The 22617-nt window shown below is 40.9% G+C and overlaps 1 protein-coding gene across 1 annotated transcript in view; it reads left to right on the top strand.

Moving 5' to 3' along the window:
- The window catches only part of AKTIP (AKT interacting protein), a 1131926-nt gene that overhangs the window by 1095615 nt on the left and 13694 nt on the right, over positions 1–22617 (top strand). The gene's annotated exons all lie outside the window — the stretch shown is intronic.

Here is a 22617-nt window from a genome sequence, read left to right as displayed (position 1 = left end):
AACAAATTTGGGAATTCAAAAAGGCATCTTCTGGTCTGTTCTATGGACTTATTTTGTGAGGAGCATCCAAAGAATCAATTTTTCCCCGATTATAAAGTTGCAACAAATGAATGTTCAGTCTCTGTGCAGCTGGAACAGGCTGGAACAGGTTGGAACAGGCTGGAACAGGTTGGAACAGTCTGGAGCAGGCCGGAACAGGCTGGAACAGGTTGGAACAGGTTGGAACAGGCTGGAACAGGTTGGAACAGGCTGGAACAGGTTGTCCTCCAGGGGTTTGTCAGCTGATAGAAATATCTATAAAAAAGTTTTTTGTGAGGTTGCAATGGGAGTCTGGATGGCTTCCTAGGAAATAAGTCATAATGCCAGGTATTGACATTTTAAAGTTTTTCATTCACTTAGAAGTTCTTGGTATTCTTATTAGCAAAGTACACATTTACTTCTTTACAGAGTTTCTATAGTGTTCCTTCTCTTTTTCACAGCCTCCAAGGACTTTGCCAGGACTGCACACAGCAGCCATAGGGCTGACCTAAGTGCCCTGTTCTTTGCCTAAAGACAACATTTGGACTAGAGGAAGTTAGTTTAGGAAGGTTATCCCCTTCCCTATAGGAATACAGTTAGGAGACTCCAAATGCATCCATACTCCATCTATTGCCAACTGTCAGACATCCCCTTTGAGGCCTGAGCTGCCTGTAGCTGTTACAGCATTAAAGGCACATTTGCTCTGCCATCCCACCAGAGCAGTCACACACCAGACCTCTTGAACAGAAGGGGCACGCCAGCCTTTAACTAACACTTAGGAGAGAAAATGAAACTCAGTTGAAGGTGGTGCACTGTAAGCAAAGCTTCCTCTTTTTACAGCCATCAACTGCTAGTGAGCTAAAGAAATAAGCATCCTTATTAGAAGATTCAATTTCCATTTCACCACAAGAAACTCACAGAGCTGTGAAGTTTTTTGCTAACTGTTCATTCTTAGAGAGATGTGCATTTTCCCAATACATCTGGAAGTGTAAAAGAACACCCACAAGAATACCTATAATGCACTACCCAAGACATGTTGACAGCATGCTTGTTTTATTTTTCTCTGCTCAGAAAAGCGATATGCTGCTAATTCTATTGCTACTGTTGCTTAAACCCAAGTGGATAGTATTTATTTGGGTAGTATCTTCAATAACATCCAAGTTTGCTTATCTACTCAATCACAATTTATGTATTTTCCTTTTGCAAAACTTGTATCTCAATGAAAGATCTCTTTCTCATTTTTTGTTGGGTTTTTATTATTTTTTTTTAATGTGAAAGAATACTGCCTAACATAGGAAATGGATGAAGTTTGGTGTCCTGATTTTGGTCATCCAGTCTGTCTTTGAGTGAGCTTCCAAAGGCAAGATGTTTATATCACACCTTAATTTTGGCTCTGAGTGTAGGAGCCAAAGTAGGCACCTGGCCATGGGATTCTCCAGCCCTTCAGCCCAGGTAACTTTCATGCTTCTACAGCATCTGACATGGAGTTCACCTGCTAGTGACTGACCCAAGTGTTTAACAGCGATTCACCAGTGGAAATAGTCTTTGAAATTCATAAATTCAAGGCAGGCCTGGTTTATGGGGACTGATAATGCTGTATTAGTTGCTGGAAGTTAATGAGGTCCTGTGTTTGAGTACAACCAGATTAAAATGAAAAACGAACCACATTACATTCTGTTTCGACAATTATTATCAGTTGGTTGTAATATAAATATGCAAATTTCTCAGCTTGAACTTTAACATCCTCTGTAGAGACCATTCATCTCTTTAAAGTATTAATTTAAGTTGTAAAAGGATCCATACATCATTGCATGTCATTTTGAAAACAAATATTAATCAATTTTACACTCTGAATTGCCACTGTGCAAGTGTAATGTCCATTATTTTGGAGCAAGTCAGTGGCAAGAAATTTACATATTCATTCTTGGCTTAAGAAATCATATGATAATACAAGTACAACACAAGAAATTCAAAAGACTTAAGACCTTATCATCATCTATTCAATGGCAAAAAGCCTGCCTTTGCATTCTCAATGCATTGGTATGCAGATTAGGAATATGTTTCTCATTCCTATCAGTATAACCTTGAAAGCTGGTGACAGCTGAAGTGCAGTCATAAGTTTTCTCTTCCAACAGAAAAAACAGAAAGAAAAAGAGGCAACGAGTGTAAAGGATACAGCAATTTCAAGTTTTATGATAAGCTTTTTGATAGTGTATCTGACTACTTAGACTGTACTATGTGGGTATGTAGCTTGAAAGTGTGTTATGTCTAGATTTAGCTAGAATTGTAATTGCAAGTACATCTCTGCTACTAAACTAAAGTTGACATTTCTGATACAGGAGTTAAACCTGTCTTTTTATTAGCTAACACTATAGGAAATAGTTGCAGGTCTTTGCATGTTAAATATTGTCAAGGACACCGATTTTGATCCCAGCTGTCCCCCAGAGAAAGGAGGCAGTTTCCAGTTGGAAAACAAGGAGTGCCAGGCAAACCCTGTGCTGAAAGCCTTGTCCTACTGAAACAACTGAAGCCAAGTCTGCAGTCCAAGTAGTTTGCTGGTTTCCTCTGTGGGAATCATAGCTACTGAAGTCTTGTTTTGCAGTCAGAATTGAAAGAAGCAAGGACAGAGGATAGGTTAGGTGAAGCTTTGCTAATGCTTTAAGTGTAAGTCCTCACTCAGCAGTGGCTGGTTTTTCTTAGGTTGGAGTGTGCCAGTGATGAAGGTGAATCCCAGCTGATGCCAACAAGAATGCTGATTCCACTTGAGAAAAGCAAATTGCTCTTCTGGATAGAGCTGGAGACTCCAAAAGTGCCATTCCTGAGCTCCAGGATGACACATCAAGAAGAGAGCAGCAGTGCAGGTATTGCCCTCATAACTGCCTCACCTTTGTTAATTATGCAATAGCAGGTTCTGAGATAATTGGCCTGGCAGAGGTTATACATAAGCTCCCTCTAGTGGATTATTAAGCAGGAATTTCTAAAAGCACGTCTTTTTTCTGACCATTTTCTGTCACTCCAGATGCACATGAGACTGCCATAAGCACCATGCTGTTCCATGGAGCGAGCTGTTGTTGTCTGGCTCTGCTTGGTGCCTCAGGAAAGTCTGTGAAAAAGTGCTGCCTGTACACCTGCAGTTATAACATGAGACAACTGCAGCACTTTTTGGCTGGGCTTGCTTTTCTTCACTCCTTGGCAGGGTCAGTTTGATTGCTGCTTCAGAATACTGATCTTTCTTAATCATCTGCCTTTGTTTTCTGGTTAAGTGAATGGGTGAATACTTGGCCACACATCCTCCATCAATCCAACACATTGGGAGAGGAGAGTTGAAGCAGTGCACACACTCTTTCACAAATCTGTCATTATAGCACAATCACATCATTAGTACCTGCCCTGCTCTTGCACAGGCTAATTGTATATTCCTGAAAAATGCACACTTGGTTACAGTGCTGTCTCTCTGTCCCCCTGGGTGTTTTCTCAGACCAAAATTGCAAAGGCAACGTGCAAGACACCATGTTCCTTGTTTGCACAGTTCATGCAGGTCAGAGGAAAATCATAAAGAGGACACGTGCAAGTGGCCAGATTAAAATGCAGCAGTACATCAGATATGTCAACTGGATTTGGGATTATAACAGACATGTAAGCAATTAGGGTATTTGCTAGTTCAAAATACTCACATGAATGAACCCACATTATCTTCTGAAAAGCATAATAATATGTAATTGCAGTAACAATTCCTCTTCCATTATGTCCTAGACATCAACATTCTATAATATCCTGCACCACTGATTGCAGGCAAACCCTCAGTAAGAGAAATACTCCCAGATGTGGTAATGTCCCAACGCTGTGGCTGCTACCTAATATTGAAGAATTACAGTAGAAATGTTTCAATAAGAAAGTAGAAGCATTTCAGTTTTTATGTGGCATAGATTGCCACAGACACTGCCAAGCAGCTTTATAGAGTTCTAAATCTTCATTCAATACCCCTTTACATCATTTGAATGAAGATTTAAGCCTCAATAAAACTTTCTGAGTGCTTGTGGCCATCTTTGCTGTATAGTAATCAAAGTGGGGTGCAAGCAGACGAATGCACTGTGCTGCTTCTAATGACCAACTCTATATCTAGTGACATTTTCCTTTGTAAGATGAGTTCTCTTAAAGGCTGTTCTCATGGATGGTGCAGCAGTACACATGGAAACAGGTATTTATATGCAGTTTTTATGCAATCCTTTAAAAGATTACTTTGAGGGTTGTGAGGATTTTTGTTGCTTTTTTCCCCCCCTGTGTAATGTTAATTTGCTCTATAGCTATTTGGAATTAATTTATTATATGGAAGATATTTGGGAAAAATAATAAAAAATAAATGAAAGCTAATAATTAAAGGGTGACTTTCCACAACACTACAGCTGCATTTTCTTGTTTACTTATCCATCTCCTACTGTAATTAAGATGTTGCAGTGCAGTGAGTTGTGGCATTGAATTAGAAGCTCAAATGAAAATCAGCTTCTAGTTAAGATATCAGCTGGGAAACTCAACACATGCTGGTGCACAAGCTCACACACAAGGTATGACTGAGTGGAATTTGAAAGAAACTTTACTGTGAGAAGATGCCATTGAAGGAGTACATGTTATGTTTCAAAAATACAGACACTCATTCAGGAAAACTTTGTAAAAGAAACAGCCAGTCAGTGAATTGTGAAGAGGACTTGGTGTTTGAGTCCTCCTGCAGAGGAAGGTGTGGGACCATTCTGTGGATCTGAGCATCCACAAACTTCCACAAATGGCAAGTACAGCTTCCCTCTTGAAGTTTAGACTCCCACCACAAGGTGTTATTTGTCATTATGTTTACTTTACAGGATTTCTGTTAATGATTAAAGTCTCTGAAATTGCTCCCCTTAAGCAGTTACCTTCCCAGAGGCATCTGTCTGGACCCATGTAGCTCTGTATTAGAAATCTGGTGTAGAACTGTCTCTGTTAAATGTATCTTCTGGATACTTTGGGAACATCATTCTTCCTATTGAAAAATAGTGAAATGAAAATTTTTATTGGTAGGGATACTAAGAACATAATGTGGCAACTACTTTCTGTGAAGTATGCAATTGTTTCTGTGTAATCCTTACAAGAGATAAACAAAAAATATGAGAAGTAGATCTTATTTAGAGAAACTGAAGCTGCCAGCATTTTGTAAAAGCAGTAGTACCAGTGTGAAAATAAAGCTCCCATTTTTTCCCCTAATTTCTAATAAGAATTTTAAAGAAAACCAAATGTGGAAATTGCTCAGCCTATCTCCTCTGGGGAGCCAAGCTCTTTCTGAAAAAGGCAGCAGCTGACCTGCAAGGGGAATGCACTGGTTACCAAGGCACTCAAAAATGGGCTTCTCACATGCTCATGATGGAGCTCTTCCAGGTTTTGTAAAAAGATTTCAGGTTTTACTAAATCAAATTGAGACAAGCCAATTCTTTGGCCTTGTTTTGTTGGAAATTGTCTCGTTTCCAGTTCCTTTGTCAAGAGATGCAAAACTGGAGGAGCTCCATAGAAGAGAGACCCTCCTCAGAGCACCAGGGTGGGTGCCCCCCTTGGACAAGAAGGGCAGCAGTAGCCCATCCTTGCCCTTGCTGGTTTCTGGCTCAAAAGGTTAACACATTGACCTGAAGTCAAACTTACTGTTTCAAATTAAATTGAACTATAGTTTTCAGCACATAAAATATGCAGGATCTGAACTGTAAGGCAAAATGAAGGCCTCGTTCTCCAAAACACCATGGCCTTATCAAAATTTGCAGAGTTATCTCAGCTTTCACCAGCAGAAAATCTCCAGGCTCAGTCTAGAGATTTGCAGCTGAAGTATCAGAGTAAAACAGAGTAAAACTCAAAAAAAGAGGTATATTTCCCTTTTGGGTTCAAAATCAGAACTGAGTTTAACATAATTTCCAAATGATTGATCCCAAGCAATAGGTTAGGAGGGGGATGTTTTGAGCAATATTGTCCCTCAATATCCCTTGTATTTCTTTGTAAATAACATATTATCTATATTAAGGTAAACTGAATCTATTAGACAATTACCTAAGGGGATTGTGAAACTGGGTTCTGCATTATAAAGCACGTGAAGTTATGACAGCTGTGACCCCAGAGGAATCAAGGCTGAATAAAGACTGTCTCCATTGCAGACAAATGATGATAAAGTGATCCTTTTAGCCAGCAGTCAATGGAACCTGACAAGGCCAAACCTCCAACTAATGAACAGCCCAACCTTTGCTACCAGGGAGATGTACTGAAAGTTTAATCTCAATAAGCATCAAAATACATTTGGCCAAACATTTTTAACAAAAGAGTGGCACGTATCATTAGACGGCCGTGAAGTTCGATGAGTGAGAAGGAAAATAGGAGCATGGGGGTGTATGTTCCTACTGTATCACAGGTGCACAAAATTGCCATGATAGAACAATATCTTATTTTTCTTCTAAAATTGAATTTCAGATGGTACCTACGTCACACAGACCTAATAATACAGAAAGCAATTGTCTCAATGATTCCTATTAAATCTGTGCATTTCCAGATCCTTATAGAGTAATGTCAGTTACAGAACAATGTCAGGCTGACGGACGCAGCACAGCGTTAAAGAAAAAAATCATGCACACAATAGGCCAGCTGCACATTAATAAATATGTAATGTTTGATTAAAAATATGGATCGTATTTTTCCCCCCAATTGCTGACTACCCCTAAGGCAGAAGATGTGATCTGGCTCCCACTGATGGGTTTATTTCTTGCTTGCTTTGAAAATACAAACTAAAATGTTTTCCTGTCCCAGCTGTTTCCCATTGTTCGTGTTTATCAGCTCAAAGGGTGAACGGAGGAATAAAAAATACGCTCGCATTTCAAATGTGCCAGTCAGTCAATCTATTGTTAAAAGAAGAAAGCCTAATTGTCTGTGCTGGCAAACTTCTTTTTGGTGAATGTCCAGTTTTTAAGAAAAGCTATTCAGCTGTGCCATTTGTTTAATACATGCATAAAAAAGCACATAAAATCACAAGTTTTCTGTGGGATGGGATGGGGGTGGGGGAAATCACATTTCTAAGTTATATCCTTGAAACACTCAAGTGGTGGCCTAAGTAGTAGTCCATGGATTACTTTTCTGGTTATTTATTGGTCTGAAATAGTGGCTTAAAGGAATTTTCATGGAATAACAGCTAATGCCCTAAGACTGAAATTGTCCTTCTCCAAATCTTACATTTTACTTCTTTAAGAAGCAGCACTTCTTCCAGATTGCATGACCAATGCAGGGGTGAAAGCCTTCCCCAGTTACATTCACAAGAGTTTCATGTTTTAATTTAAGCTCCTACTCTTCTTCATTTCTTCATACTAACACAAAATGGGAATCAGGATGGGAAGAGAGCAGGAAGTCCTTTCCTGCTTATAAAATCTTCTAAGGAGAATCTTCTGTTTGTCCCCAACTCTTATGATAATTACACAGCTCTATTCTGTCTTGGACTTGCTCTCCAGCTTGTCCTGGCAGTGCTACTCTTCCAGCTTTCTAACCAAGCCCACTTAATCAGAACTGACACTCATTTTATACCATACAAATGAGCAAATATTTATGTATTGACCAGGACTGTGTTAGTCCATCTTTCTATGGTTAGTGCAGTTTTTCTTTGAAAGCCTTTTGAGGAAAGGGTCATGTTTAGTTCCTCAGTTGTAAAGCACCAAGTGCAAAACATGCTTACAATCTGAAAAATTTTTAAAAAATCATTAACCTAACAAATTAAATTTTCTAGTTTCTTCTTTTTTTTATGTGGGAAGAAACAAGTAAGTGGCATTGTCATCCAGCTATCACCCCTTGTGACACTGAGATGTCACTCACAGCAAATTGTACAGATCTTTCTTACATGAGGAGTTCAATAACTCCTCGTGACATCTAAATTACCATTCCTGGGTGTCTGGGTTAACACCTCACAGGAATGAATAGGGCAATAAGGTAATTGTCCCAAGTGCTCTGCACATCCGAGTATCTGCTTTGGTCATCCTGGGCTCATGTGTGCCTGGAAGTTTGAGAGCCACATACTTCCTAAAACTGGAAATTGAGCACCTGGGGATGAAGTACCTCACTCACTAAGGTGAGGACTTGGGATTTTTCTAAATCTGCCTTTATTGGTTACTGGCACATATGAATGTACCTCATACTGCAAAGCACAGTGAGCCCCACCCTCACCTGCCCCCCATGACCAGCCATTTCAGAAACTTCACTGACTATTAATTCATTGATTTGGTAGAATAAAAATTATACAGAATTATTCCAGAGAGGGTAAAACCAAAGGAGAATTACTAAAATAAACAATTGACATGCAGGTGGAAGGGAAGCAGTCAGGCAGAAATGCCACGTGGCTGAATTTGAGCAATTTATTTGGAAGACTTCTGTCTTTTTCTTAGGGATTTGTTAGTGAAACACCAGGCACACAGCTGTGGAAGGGCAGTGCACCCTGTGACAGCAGACACCAGGTGAAGGCCCCCCAGGGGACAGTTTGGTGACCAAAGAAGCAAACAGATGGGAAGGGGTGCAAGAGGGGCCTGCAAACTCTCCTGGGGAGGCACCAGCCCTTCCCAGTTCTCCAGGAGCTCCAGTGCTGGAGCTGCTGTAATCAGATTCAGCCTCTTTCTGTTTGTAAAAATTATGGACAACAGAACAGAACAATTATGTTCTCTTCTGTAAACCATTCATACTGCCACAGCTGGACAACAAGCAACAGGGAACTCTGGAGATACACAGGGCAATTTCTTTAAACCAAATATAATATCCTGTAGCCCCACTATTAAATTGCAGCAGACTTCTCAATTAAGGATTAATAAATGTTTGGGTTTAAATTTGATAATCAATGATCTGCTTAGAAGGCTTCAGTTAGCAGAGATTAACTTCATCACATCAAATCTACCGGATCTGGGCATATTTTGCTTTCCCCCCCCCCAGAAAAGAAACTGAATTTTAAAAAATAGCAGCCTAGGACACTTAGGGCTCGATCCAATCTTTGCTTGCTAGGATTTCTGTGCAGTTGATGTGGTGACATAATGTTAGGAAATGTCTCAAGATCTGGTAAAGCACAAAGCTCTCCTGAAAACATGCACTCATCATTACACTGATTTATACAAACTGAAACTCTGGGTGCTGCTGGCTGGGGATGTTCCAGCAACAGAGATCCAGGACAGATGTCCATTGTCTGTGATTTGTGCAGTCACTTGCCCCAGTCAGTGCAGACATAAAACAAGAACAGATCCAGTGGAACAGGGCTCTTCGTGTGTGCTTGGGCCCAGGTCAGAGAGGAGCAAATTGTGACTCACCTGTCAGCCAATAGCACCAAGGTGAATGTGCCTTCCCCAGCCCAGCAGAGACCTCCTGGTTTGCCACAGGAAATGGCAAGTCCATGAGGTCAGCAAGTGCTGGAAATTGCCACTCCTCCAGCACCATTCTGGCACACGTTCTGCAGGCACAGACATGAAATGGTGAGCTTACCTGGAATTCACTGACCTTCCAAAGCAGAGAGGAGTCTGGTAACAGTTACTATTAATTAAGTAATTATTAGCTATTTTTAAGCCTTGACTATTCCAAAGCTGATCCATAGGTTCAAGTCCAGCTCCTACTTAGAGCATTCCAAGGCAAATCCCTGTCTGAATAAATGGCACCTTATTTTAGCCTGACACCAACTGTTTACCAGTAGGTGAAAATAATTAAAGAATTCTGTTTCACCTGATCCTTCCTTGGTTTAAAAGAATATTTATCCACAATACTTCTTCCTTCAATTATTTTTTCTTTCTTTTTGGTTTTGTTTTGGTGTTGTTTTTTTTTTTTTTTTGTTTGGTTGTTTTTTGTTTTGTTTTGTTTTGGTTTTTTTTTTGTAAAAAGAGGTAATTTTCTCAGTATGAAGTTCTTCTGTATTCTTTGTCCTTTGGGAGACAAAATAATTGGAAAGACTTGGCAGAATTAGTAATATTCTTCAACTTGTAATTGTCTAACATCTTAGTGTTCGAGATGGAAAATCAATACCTTATGATGTGCCCCAAGCTAAATTAATATAATGTTAACATGGTGGTTTGAAACTGTTTGAAATGCCTGTTTGAAATCCTGCATCTCTACATCCAGAGATTCAGAAGCTCATAGCAGAGGGTGGTTGGGTGCTCTGTCTTCCTGGATAAATCTGTCTCTTCCTGGCTCTGTGCTGTTTTCACTGTCAGGCAGGCAGAAACTTCTGCTGTGACTCATTTTACTTCAGAGGCCCAGAGCTTTTCAAAAAATTCTGAAGGAGACAAGAAAACACCATGCATTGATTAACAGACCACATTCACAACACCTTTTGATAATTATATTAAGCAGTAATAGAAACTTCTTTCAAAAATAGCACTCCGTACAGGATGGGACATTGGGCCAGACAGTTCAGGCACTATTTTATTACCATTACAATTCCCTGCATCTGACATACTCTCCATGACAGTATCCACATTTTCCACTGTAAAACAATTTTGCACAACAGAATTTACACCCTAGACCAAAACTTTGAATTTGACTGTAATATACTATAAATAAAACACTGTCACATCTTTTTAAAATTTAAAATATGAAGTGCAGCTTAGCAGAGGACTTTCTAATGTAATTAGCACTAATGCAGGTCTCTTTGAAATCAAGAAATCTGTTTTCCTATAGATCTGTTTCATCCCTGGTTGTGCTCTTAGACTGTTATAGAATGCAGCAAATGAAGCCCATGTCATGCTTTATATCATTTTCCTACTGCCATCAGAAGTACAGTTTTCATATAGGCTTATGGACCATCTGTTAGATGTGAAATGTGCTGAGGGCTAAAAAATCACTGTTTTTCTTGGCTTCTGTGCTGCTTTCCTTGAAGATAGCAGGCACTGTTTTGTTTTGTGCAAAGTGCTGTAGTATCTTGCAGTAAGAAGAACAATTAATTTCCTCAGAAATCATGGCCACACACCCAAAGTGAAGACTTTTGACATTCCATAATAGGTGTTATGTATAGTGGGTGTCACGAGTTGCCTAGATATGCTGATAATGAACCATACTTTTGAAGAGTCATAATCAATCATTCTTCATTTAGAAAGTCAGATCCATCAGCCTGTCATCAAAATGTCATAACCCATTGATCTCACATTGCAATCAAGGAATCTTGACTCGTATTAATGGCATTCAGTTATGCCTGGAACGTCAGCAATCATTTTATCTTTTATGATAATTTTATCATTTTAGTGGTATCATTTAAAACACTGAAGTTAGTGACTAAATCCATTCATCCTTTTCTTAATCCCCATTAATAGTTACTACCAACTCTAACATAGCTGGTTTAAATCTTCAAATTATTTTAGATCCAATATGATCTGCCTATGAAAATAAATAGGAAAAAACACCTGTGAGTCAGAAAGATCTGAGCAGATTGGATTCCCTTCTGGGGGTCATTCTACCTCTGCTCTCATAGTTGGTGATGTCAACACAATCTTTTAAAGAAGTTACTTCCTGTTATCTCAGTGCTGCCCATCTGTTATTCCTGTATCTCCCGATGACATGTCACCAGTGGTAGTGACAATTTCTTATCCACTGCTGTCAGAAAAAGAATAGCTTAGGAGCTTGGAAACAAATTTCAAACTAAAAGTTGCTTTGAAGTTTGATCTGCTATTCAGTGAAGCACAGTGTAGAAGAAATAGTAAACATGTCAAGATAAAGGAAGGAAAAAAGGGAGTGAGAACAGTGGAGCAGGATAGAGATGAGCTGCATTTGCATACATTTCCAATGTGCCTTTCAGGCACAGATACTTATAAGATGCATAGCCCTGTTGCCATGTGGGATTTTAATCTGTGGTTTAGGAGCAGGGAACATACATTGTCTGGTTGAAATAATTGTTGAAGACAGAGACTAATCTTTTTATTTTGGGGACATTTTCTGCAATACAGGATTTTACAGCAAAACTCTTCCAATACATGGGAATAGTCAGGATTCTTCTGCTAATGCTAAAAGGATTTGTTCCCATTTTCACTTTAAATTTTGCAAATCTAAAATTACTATATGATTCAGAGGAAAAAATGGTAACAGCAGAACACTATGCAGCATGTGATTATTTTCAAACACATTACTTTTAATAAAATCAAACAACCCCATGGAAAGTTTCATGCTTCATAAACAGTTATTTCCTAGTAGGAAAGTATCCAGATGGGAACTTTTACCTGGTCTAATAATTGCAAATTAACTGGGATCATGTTTGCAAAGTCCTAGGAGCCCACTCTTGGCAGCCAGCTCCCTGCAAGGATCTTCCTCACAGCAACAAGTTTGTGGAATCAAGCCCTTTGTTTGGATCAGTGCTCATCCCTTCAGGCAGAGCTAATTGGCTAATTCAATCACACTGGCTATTTAATTAATAAGGAAGCCCAAAATTCCACATGAGATGAAAGGATGAAGAGCCCAGGAATGACCCTTGATAATAATAAAAGATAATTACAACCAAGAATTGCATTATTCAGACTTTGTTATTGACATGATAAGCACTGCCATATGCCATGCAAGCTGTGATATGCACCCCACTGCTCTGAGGTGCCACTGCTCGCTGCATTTCCATGAAAATGTGCCTCCAGGTGAGGAACTGAACACTGTGAAACCAGAAAAAAACAAAACTTCCCAGCAGTAATGAGGGGAAAGCAACCTGGCCACTTGGTTACTTGTGTTCAGGTAGAGCAGTAGCACTTGTAAGATTCATTTTTCTATTTAGAAAAACCAGGGATCTGAAATACCAGATGCATCTTGAGGGCATCAGGGTGCTGCATGGGGAGAAAACCCAATCTGTTGTACTATTTGTATTATTATCTTTATTAGGAAAGAGAGGTTCCTTATGGAAAGATGACATGTGTTTTTGCAGGATCTACTGGGAAAGGGATGGGGAACTACAATGAAGAGCAGATTCCCAAAATACACAACAGAAGTTTCTGCCAGAATGAAAAATTTCCACAGAAATTAGGTCCTATTTTTTTTTTACACAGTGCAATGCAGTGTCTGCTGATGCCAGTAAAGCAAAATGTATGGGGTGCCTGAAAGACACTGTGCAGAAAGGAAAATAACAAGACTACAGCACCACTTTCCTCCCAAATCTTTATTTTGTGTGCTTGTTCCTAAAGACAACCAAGTTCTTGGGAACTAGAATTAGAAAATGTAGATAAGACATGGGCTTGTTTTCTGGCTCTACCTTTCAATTCTTGTGGACCTGGGGCACACAGAATGTTTCAGTGGGTCCTGTTCTGTCTCCTGTGATTGATCTCTTCAGACTGTGCATTTCTAACATAGAGACCACGTCCTCATCTGGGTGTAGTATAAAAAAAGTCCCCAATATGATTAGGCTTTTTCAGTTAAAATTAAAATTTTATTAAAATCTTCCCCTATTCTTTAAGAGTTCCAGAGTTTTATTGCTCGTTAAAAGTCTGTATCTGAGAAGCAAAAGGTGTTTGATTTGTAATGAATGTAACCCTTCAGTAAGATCACAGCTGTAATGTTACAGAATCAGTCATGTAAAGAACAGTCACTGGAAGAAAACCTGCCTTCTTTTTTTTTCTCTTTAACCTCAATAGAGCAGTTCTTTTGTTAATTACAGTTACTGCACACTGTGATATTGAAGTGCTCTGTTCTCAAACATATTCTTATTTATTTTAGTCCTTTTTTTCCCAGGTAATGAAATGTCAGAACCCTACTTTTTCTGGTTTTGTAGTATGTTGATCAAAGTGACCTTTGCTTTGCGGCAGACACAAATCAATATAGCGCTCTGCGGTATTTGACAGATAAAGGTGCAACATATAATAAATGGCAATCACTGACGAGGAGAGCAAGAAAATACCTGCCAACTTCAGTTCATACCAGCAATTTTCAGACAATGCCACATGTTATGTTCAAAGTAAAATTCATTCGCCCATCTAATAACAGAGGTGGGGGATATTAAAGGACTCAGTTTTGTTAAAGAAATGTTTCAACTCACAGTAATAATTCAGAGTCCAGTCCAGGTCTGTAGTGGTTGGTTGCAAGTAAAGTTATTACATTTTGAAGACAGGTTAGAAGAGCAATTTTCCTTGCCATAAAGGAAAAGACACACACACACACAGAGCTTTTGCCCAAGAAATGAAAGAGTAATTATATACACCCATACAAACACACACAGTCTCTCATTTTTTCTCACACAAACACACACACACACACACACACACACACACACACACACACACACACACACACACACACACACACACATTGTCTTAATATCCTAGAGCAGCTCTCCAGTGCAGTGTTTCACAGCTATTTGATTTTCTCATATTCTTTGTAACCTTCTGATAATTTATACACAAATTGAACCAATTTCTATTTAAATGCTTAATTACAAAATATCTGCCAGAGATTTGAAGTCAAGAAAGCATCTGTATTTCCTTCTCCTCACAGGAAACTATTTTTATGTTGTAACTGAAAGGCCCTTTTATTTATCTGTTGTTCATAATATATGTAACTTTACAACTTGCATTTAATGTTTATTTTCACAAGTGCTTTGCGTGAAGCTGTTGATACACTTAAGGCAGAAAAAGGACAATTCACAACATACTTGTGGCTGTTCAGGGCCATCTGATGTGGTTCAGTGAGGACACAGCTAATTTATGAAGCCCAAGTGTCCGTGCAAGTGCAGTGTGTGCCTGTGAGTGCATCCCACCCTTCCTGTGCAAAACCTGAGATTGAGATGCTGTGCTGACTTTTGATTAATATTGTCAGGATGCGACCATTTATTAGTACTAATGGTCAAATTCAGTGTTGAAGCTTACAGCTGAGCCTGAACTGTAAAGCCAGCTGATGTTCCAAAAGCAGAGCACCCTGCAGGAAGGGGATTGCAGACACAGGGTCAGTTCAGGGGTGACCAGAACACAGCACCTTGTGCCAGTATCCAACATGGAAAGGCCACTTCCAGGGAAAAAGTAAAGCAGCCCAAAACATTGTATGAATCTTTTTGATCTGCTCCATATTCCTTTCAATTTAGTGAACCTTTCATCACTAATCCTGGTCTTTTTCAATAGAAATATTTTATTAATTACTTATATTCTTCTGTGATAAAAATAAGAATTTCCCTCCTTCTGGTTACTACTGTGCCATTTTTTTAAAACTCTTTTCTCACCCTTTCTTTATGAAAATTGAGTTTATCTTTGCTCTTTTTTTTTTTTGACAAGATATTGAACAGGAAGCAGATGCTTTTTGTCACTTTTCTGCAATAATGCCAGACCTTTCCCTAAGCTGCTGAATGCATGATTAACTTTAAACTGATCCTGCTTCTGCATATCATTTTCCTGTTGAGTTAAACTGTACCCATCACTACCTGCATCTTGTACCCCAGTTCATGTTAACCCATTCTGAATTCCTCACACTCTCAAACTTGTGCAAAACAGACATTTCTATTATCATTATACATTTTGCCACACAATATATTTTTTGAAATCAGTCACTTAGTGCTGGTCTGTAAGGAGCTATTAATAGCTGACCTCTCCAGCCTGGAAAATGTAGTTATATAGTGCAGCAAAATTTTTCCTCATAGCACATCCTTGTTATTTCAAATGATGATTCCATACTAAGTAATCAGAGTCTGGCACATTGTCAGGTAATTTACAGCTATGAAAAAACCACATTCACTCCCCCCAAAGTTGCATGCAGTTGTTCTGCTGCTGTAAAGTATGGATTCAGTAAGGAGAGAGTCTCTCAACATCATAACTTTGCTGAGGGGGTTGTTACCCCAACTAGCAAATGCTCAACTGTGAGCAACAGATTTATTACCTGACATAATTAATGGCCTAGATAGTGACATTTCCCATATTATAGACAATCATGAATTATGAGCCCAGCTGCTAGCCTTCTCATTCACTGAAATCGGTTGATAAATATGTTTATTCGAGGTCAGCTTGGCCTCATCCATTAGAAATATTGTTTTTCTAAACATTACATTGATTTAATTTAACTCTAATCAATTTAAAATGGTTCTGACAATTAACAAAAGCTTCAAATATGACCTTAAAGTAATAGGATTCATTAGCTATGTTTAGGATTAAACTTATCCTAATAGGGCTATTTTTCTTCTGAGGGCATGTAGTAGGCCGACTGGTGGTCAGTCAAAATGAAATCAATTATTATAAATTATACAGTTTGGGTTGATTATGTCATGCCTGCTAATTTGTATAAATAAGGACCTCAAACAATAGAAGCCATTTATTAATAACTATCTGTGTCCCAACCTGTATCACGCTTTATGCTACAGCTGCAGGATCATCTGTTACCCATGAAGTATTATATTCTCTACTGCTAGGCATATATGCTAATTAAACCCATAATTAATTGTAACAGTTATAGTTAAAGTCAAAATGCTGACAGCCTTTTTGGTCTATTATTCATGGTAATCAACTGATTCAAAAGGCAACGCAATCAACGATTCCTGCACTAGCCAGGGGATCGTGACACAATGGCAGCACCAGTGACAGCTGGCACCCACGGCTCCTGGGCTACAATAGGAAATATAAACCTCCAGAGCTGAAATGCCTCGCTATGAACAGTGTCCATTGTTTTGCTGAGGGAAAATAGGAGTGTAAGTCATATTCAAGAATTGCTCCCCAGTGCAGTGGTTAACAGAAGGGCACCAGAGCCCCAGAGAACCCACCCAGCCTTCCTGGGCCATCAGCAGCACCTGGGGCTGGTGCCATCCCTCAGGGTACTCTGGTTGTACCCCTCACCAAACCCTTCCCCTGCAGGGAAGGCTTTGATTAGGGATGAGAGTTCTGCAGAGTGTTTTGGAACATCAAGAAGAGATTTTACTGTCTCTGTTCTCATTGAACTCAAGCCTGCTGGACAGTGGGCAGTGCCTGAAAGGTGTGTGCTGTCCCTGGATGTGTTACCTGCAGAAAGAGAGAACATTCTCTCAGCCTGAGCAGGGAACATCTCCTTTCCCACTTACCTCTGTCTGTGTAGCAGCCTTTGAACGGTGGGAAATGCCTTTCCTTTTGTTCCCAGGCACAGTGGTGGATTCCAGCAACCCTGAGAGGACAGGCTGGAGAGAGAAGGACAAGGGGACAGTCTGACTATTGTCAGCAGAGCTCCACAAACACTCTTCTAAGACTTGCTCTGGAGCAAGTGCTCTCTGTGGGCACAACTTAGGTTGCCTCCAGAGTGACCTGAGCTCCTCAGGAGGCCACCAAGGGCAGAAGAGGGAGGGAGTAAAGGCCAAATTAGTGGCCACATTCAGCAGTGACACTTTGCAGCCCAGATGAGGGGCAGTTCCAGATGGGCCACCTGAACCTGTTGCACCCACAAGGTACCTGTCTCTGCGTAGGTCTTGTCTCACGTTCCTCCTCAATTTAATTTTCAGTCTGGTAATCTACCCCTGCATGGGGCCTCAGATCACAATCTCTTCCTGAGCTGTTCCAACCGTGGTCAGGCCTGCTCGTGGCCCATAGCACTGCCAGGCCAGCAAGTTTATACATACACATCTTGAGATGTGCTGCTGCTTAAACAAGGTTAGCCAGAGCCTCATTACCAAGATTTACACTGTCACTTACAGAGATGCCCATCCAATCCTATAACACATAAATTTATGGGCATCACAGTGAATTTTTTATTGCTAGAGCTCATATACAATGTGTGCCCTTAGTGACACATTTTTAAATAAAATATATTGTACTAGTGATTTCTAATGCTTAAAATAAAATAAAATAATAATCAACTTTTAGCTACAGTTTCCCCCTGGTTATTGAGCTGAACTTAATGACTGGCTGAAAAGTATTTGTCAACACAACAGCTGGAGAGCAACACTTTCTTGTGGCTTTATGTCACAGCATATGCCAGCCACTCAGAACATGTGATAATTCAACTGGAGCTGGTACTACAATAGCAGATGGGCTGAAGCATTGTTATTCTCACTCTAGCTCCCAGCCCTTGAGGGATCACTAAATAAAATCAAAGCAGATGGACCATTACAAGCTCATTTGTGTTCACTACAAGCACCTCAACCTCCAGTTGTGATATACTGCACCTTTGTATAAAATGACATGTATGGTAACATGGCCTAATGAAAATAGCATCAGACTTGGCAAGTGAGGAATGAGACTGGGAAATATGCACAGATCTATTTATCACTGAGTTCTTACCTTGCAGAAAGGGTTCATTCCCGTCCCTCTCTCCCTGGTGCCCCCCTCCCCCCAGTGTTTATCATAGGATTTTTCTCCATGTTTATAATTTAATTTCCTCACACTTGTCACAAGAACTAAGAGGTGCCTGTTGGTTCTGGCTGTAGGAGCCAAGCAGGGCTCCCAGCCCATGCAAAGACACAAGTGCTACAAACCTGGACTGTAAAACTCACTCGTACACACCCCTGATGAATGTGCTAATCCAGGTGGCCCACAGGGGTCAAGGCTTTAGCACCTACTGGCACCAATCCCTGCAGGGACCAGGACACCCTGTCCGTTTCTCAGCCTGCTGTTGCCATGAGGTGCTCCACAACTTTTGAGCTTTTCTGTGCCCTTGGTGCACAGAACCAACTGCTGAGCACTTTTGTCTGTGAGGTCCCTTTCAGCATCTCTGAAGAAACTCCCATGGTATGGAAGGCACCTGCTTCCCAAGGATGAAAGACACTAAAATTGTCAGATTCCAGAGGAGGATCCTTTGGGGTCTGCTGACAGAGTTTGAACTGAAAGTCAGAGTTTGAACTGAAAAATTCTTCTTGCCATCCTCAGCAGCCCAACAAAAATCAAAGGCACATCCAGTGCCTGCTTAAAAAAATGTCTTCTGAGCACCTTGTACAGCAATGCACCAACAAAGTCACCTGAAGGCTTTGTCCTACAGTTCCCACCCTGACCATCCCACTCCAGGGAGCTCCAGCAAGATGAAATATGGCAGGAAAGGTCTTGCTTCCCTTTATGACAATTGTACTTCTCAACCTCACAGACACAAACAGACAGACAGGACATATGTGTGTGCAGCTAGTGACAATTCCCAAACTGAACTCCTCTCAAATGTGAGCTCTTTATATCTGTATCTTTTTTTTTTTCTTCCAGATTTTAAAGTTTCTGCCCTGATGCAGACACAGCTGCATTCAGTGCTAAGTAGCATATACTGTGAACTTATTCAAGACTTTGAGGGTTCTGGTTTTTCCTGTATAAACAGGAAAAGTGGGAGTACACAGTGTCTGGGGAGAGTTAAATGCATTCTCTCTGCATGAAAGACCCGTAAAAGACTATAAAACTTTAGCAAAAGCTCTGTAGGTCACCTGACTCACATAGGTTCCTTCATCCAGCTGCTGCTGGCCTTTAAAGAGACAGAGGTGCAGCAGTGGAAAGACAAAGAGATCACCTCATTTGGGTTGATAAATACAGTTGAACTTCAGTGACTGCAGCATACAGTTGAAAGACTTGTCCAGCTTTTTCTATGAAGCAGCCTCTTCCTGAATGTCTGAATTGTATAAAATGATGAATGGAGCAGATAATATTTCTCTCCTGACCCAGAAAGTTCAGGGCAGCTGGGCAGTGCAAGGACAGTGGTTCCAGGAGCAGACTGCCTGCAGCTTGTGCCACATCCTGCTTTGTTTGTTCTTCCTGAGCACTTTCTGCTCAGTGCAGTGACTCATCCTAAACTGAACTGGTGAAACTCTGTCAGAGGTATGTGCAGGTCAGGTCAGGCATCAGCACTGTCCCTTATCTGCTGGCCAGCTTTCCTATCAGCCAAACTAATTTGCTAAGATAATTCTGCTTCCTGCCATCTATTACAATAAATCAACCACTGTAGCTTCATTGAGTTCTCTGCCAACTGCTGCCCTTGAAAGTCTCAAACTGTGTGGGGGGCTGGGAGGGAAACCTGTACTCTTCTAAATATAAGAAAGCATTAGATGAGCAACTTGGAATCCTGGGCAATGCTGTATCTCCTCAGCCCACATTAATGGTGTGCCAGAGCCAGCTCAGACTGAGGCAAACCCCAATGCATCAATCATTCATTCCTTTGAAAACTAGTTTTTGGAATGATGTGATCTCGGGTGGTAAAGCACCCGTGGGTAAACACAAATAAGTGACACAGAGAGACAGAGAACATGAGGACATGCTCAAGAAAGAGCCAGAGTAAAATGTCAAGGGATTCATTGTGGTGGCTGTTAATGAAAGAAATAAAGGTGTTCCAATGAAATGGTAATTCTTTGACAATTAATTTTGAAGAGGAAAAGGATATTGAGGATGGGTGTGAACTGAAGAAACATGAAGTGTCCCCAAGCATGCATACTACAGGAACAGGACTTCAGGGGGGAAACAGTATTCTGCTTTTCCTTATAGCAATATCAAATACTGAGAGCAGCAGTGATATTACAATTCACAGCCATATTTAAAATTAGAAGATCCACTAGTTTATACCCTACTTGTATAGTTTTGTTTAGATTAGATATATTTAATTATGCCAGTTTGTTGGGGGCTTTTTTAAAGGGACCTCCATCCCTCATGAAATTTCAGCATTTTCTTTTGAAGTATCCAGAAGACCAACACTGGTTTTGTAGCGGCTCTGCTGGGATAAAACTCAGCCTGTACCATTAGGGTGCTGAAGGGAGCCAGCTCCTTCCTCAGCAGCATGGCTGGGTTCATTCAGTCAATCACTTGGCAGAAGGATGTTTAAGCAGAATTGCATATCCCCTCCCTGTCTTTAAATATTCAGAGGAAAAGTCACAGAAGAACTGATAATGTAGCAATAATAATGGGGCTGAAGAACAGTATTATAGTGCGAACTCATCTATCCCTTGGTTTCATTTACATGTTTAACAGCTGCTTGTTTCTCCATTATAGAAAGATCATTACCTGACTTGTAAGAAGAGAGGGGGAGTCTGTTCACCTTTGGGCAACTAGCTCTGCATTTATTAATAGTTGTTGCCCATCTCATTATACATTTAATTGCTGCATTATAATTTATTTATTCATTGATTTATTGTAATAGATGAGTAGAAACAAAATTACCTTTGCAAATTACTTTGATAGGTGGGAAGTTTGCATGGTTAAAAATACCCCAACATGCAGTGTGGAATGTGAGATGTTACTCAGTGAATAAACATCTTCACACATAAGCACTAGCAGAGTCAAACTGTTCTCATTACAAAGTGAAACTAAATGCAGCCAACTTACATACTGTTTAAAAAAATATATAATTGTAACTTCTATACAATTATCCTTACCTTCCCAGATGGCTCTGCTTCAAGAAACAGGGAATCAGCTAAAAAAATGAAGGACAAAGAGGACGGAAAGCAAAGACTCATCAAAAATTAGAAAGCTAGAGGTGTCGGAAGTTTTCAGAGCACGTGGTGGAGCCAGGCCTGCCTTGCTGTCAGCTCCAGCTGGGTGGGAGCTCCAGCTGGGGCAGCTCAGCCCCACAGCCCCAGCACAGCCCCAGCAGCCACATGGGGCCGTGGGAGTCAGGCACGGCCAGAGACAGAAAATACACACACGGAATTACTTCCATTTTCAGTTATTAATACATATAGGGAAGAGTTAGACCAGGAAAACTTTTTTTTTTTTTTGTCAAATAATTAAAATTAATGATTTAATGAAAGTGATTAGGAAATAACAATATCCGCTCTCGAATTTCTGCATGCACAGATCGACCAGCTGCAAAACTTGTCAGGGCTACAAAATGCAGGCTGAGTTTTGGTGGGGTTGGTGGGGTTTTCCTGTCCTTAGTGCCTGGGGGCTGCAGCAGCTCCCGGGGCGGTGGGACTCGTGCTGACCCGGTTCCTGAGCCGGCAGGGAGCAGGAGAAGCCTGGCGAGAGCCTGGGGGGAAGCCGGGGCTGGGGGAGGCTGAGCTGCAGCCGCAGCAGCGGCTGGGCCTGCGCCTGGCTCTCCTCTGTGGCACTTCACTCCGCATTGAAGCTTTGCTGTGAAGAATTCTCACTACATTCGTGTTGTTGATACCGTTTTTCATCGCCTTTCATCAGAGTGCTGCAATTACGCAACTGTTTCCTTGGCATTTGGCATCTGCCAGCAGTACCTGCTTCCCTCACTCACACACGGGCACCGCTCGGATCCAGCTTTCCCCGCCGGGCCCACGAGCGGTGCAGGGAGGCTGGCCAGCCTGGCCGGGGGCTTTGGGGCACATTGCCAGCCAGCCCGGGCTCCGGGACAAAGCCGTGGGGACACAGGGGGACAGAGAGGGACACAGCGGAGACACAGAGGGTGACCGAGCGGGCCACGGCAGCGGCACCGCGCGTTCGGCGCCGGGCCGGGCGCAGCGGGGCGGGCACTGCCCCCGTGTGGCCGCAGAGCGGCAGCGGCCCGAGCCGGCCCCGCCCGGGCAGTCACACAGAGCAGCATCATCGTCCTGCTCGTGGAAACCTTTGCTGGAACATCAGACCCACCTTTTACTGCAGCTCTTTCCTAAAAATAGCTTCTGCACCTATTTTTACAAGTGTTCGGGGATTTTCAGTAAAATATTTATTTTTAAATTACTTAAATTGACATAATTCCTTTTGCATGCTCAGGTATACTTATCAGTATTTATTAATTTATTATTACTAAAATACTCAGGAAAAATAAATAGAAAGGTAAACC

This window comes from Serinus canaria, chromosome 11 (assembly GCF_022539315.1).
Source record: "Serinus canaria isolate serCan28SL12 chromosome 11, serCan2020, whole genome shotgun sequence".
Lineage (NCBI taxonomy): Eukaryota > Metazoa > Chordata > Aves > Passeriformes > Fringillidae > Serinus > Serinus canaria.
The sequence above is the reverse complement of the archived record's forward strand: the minus strand, read 5'-3'. Positions and strand labels throughout refer to the sequence as shown.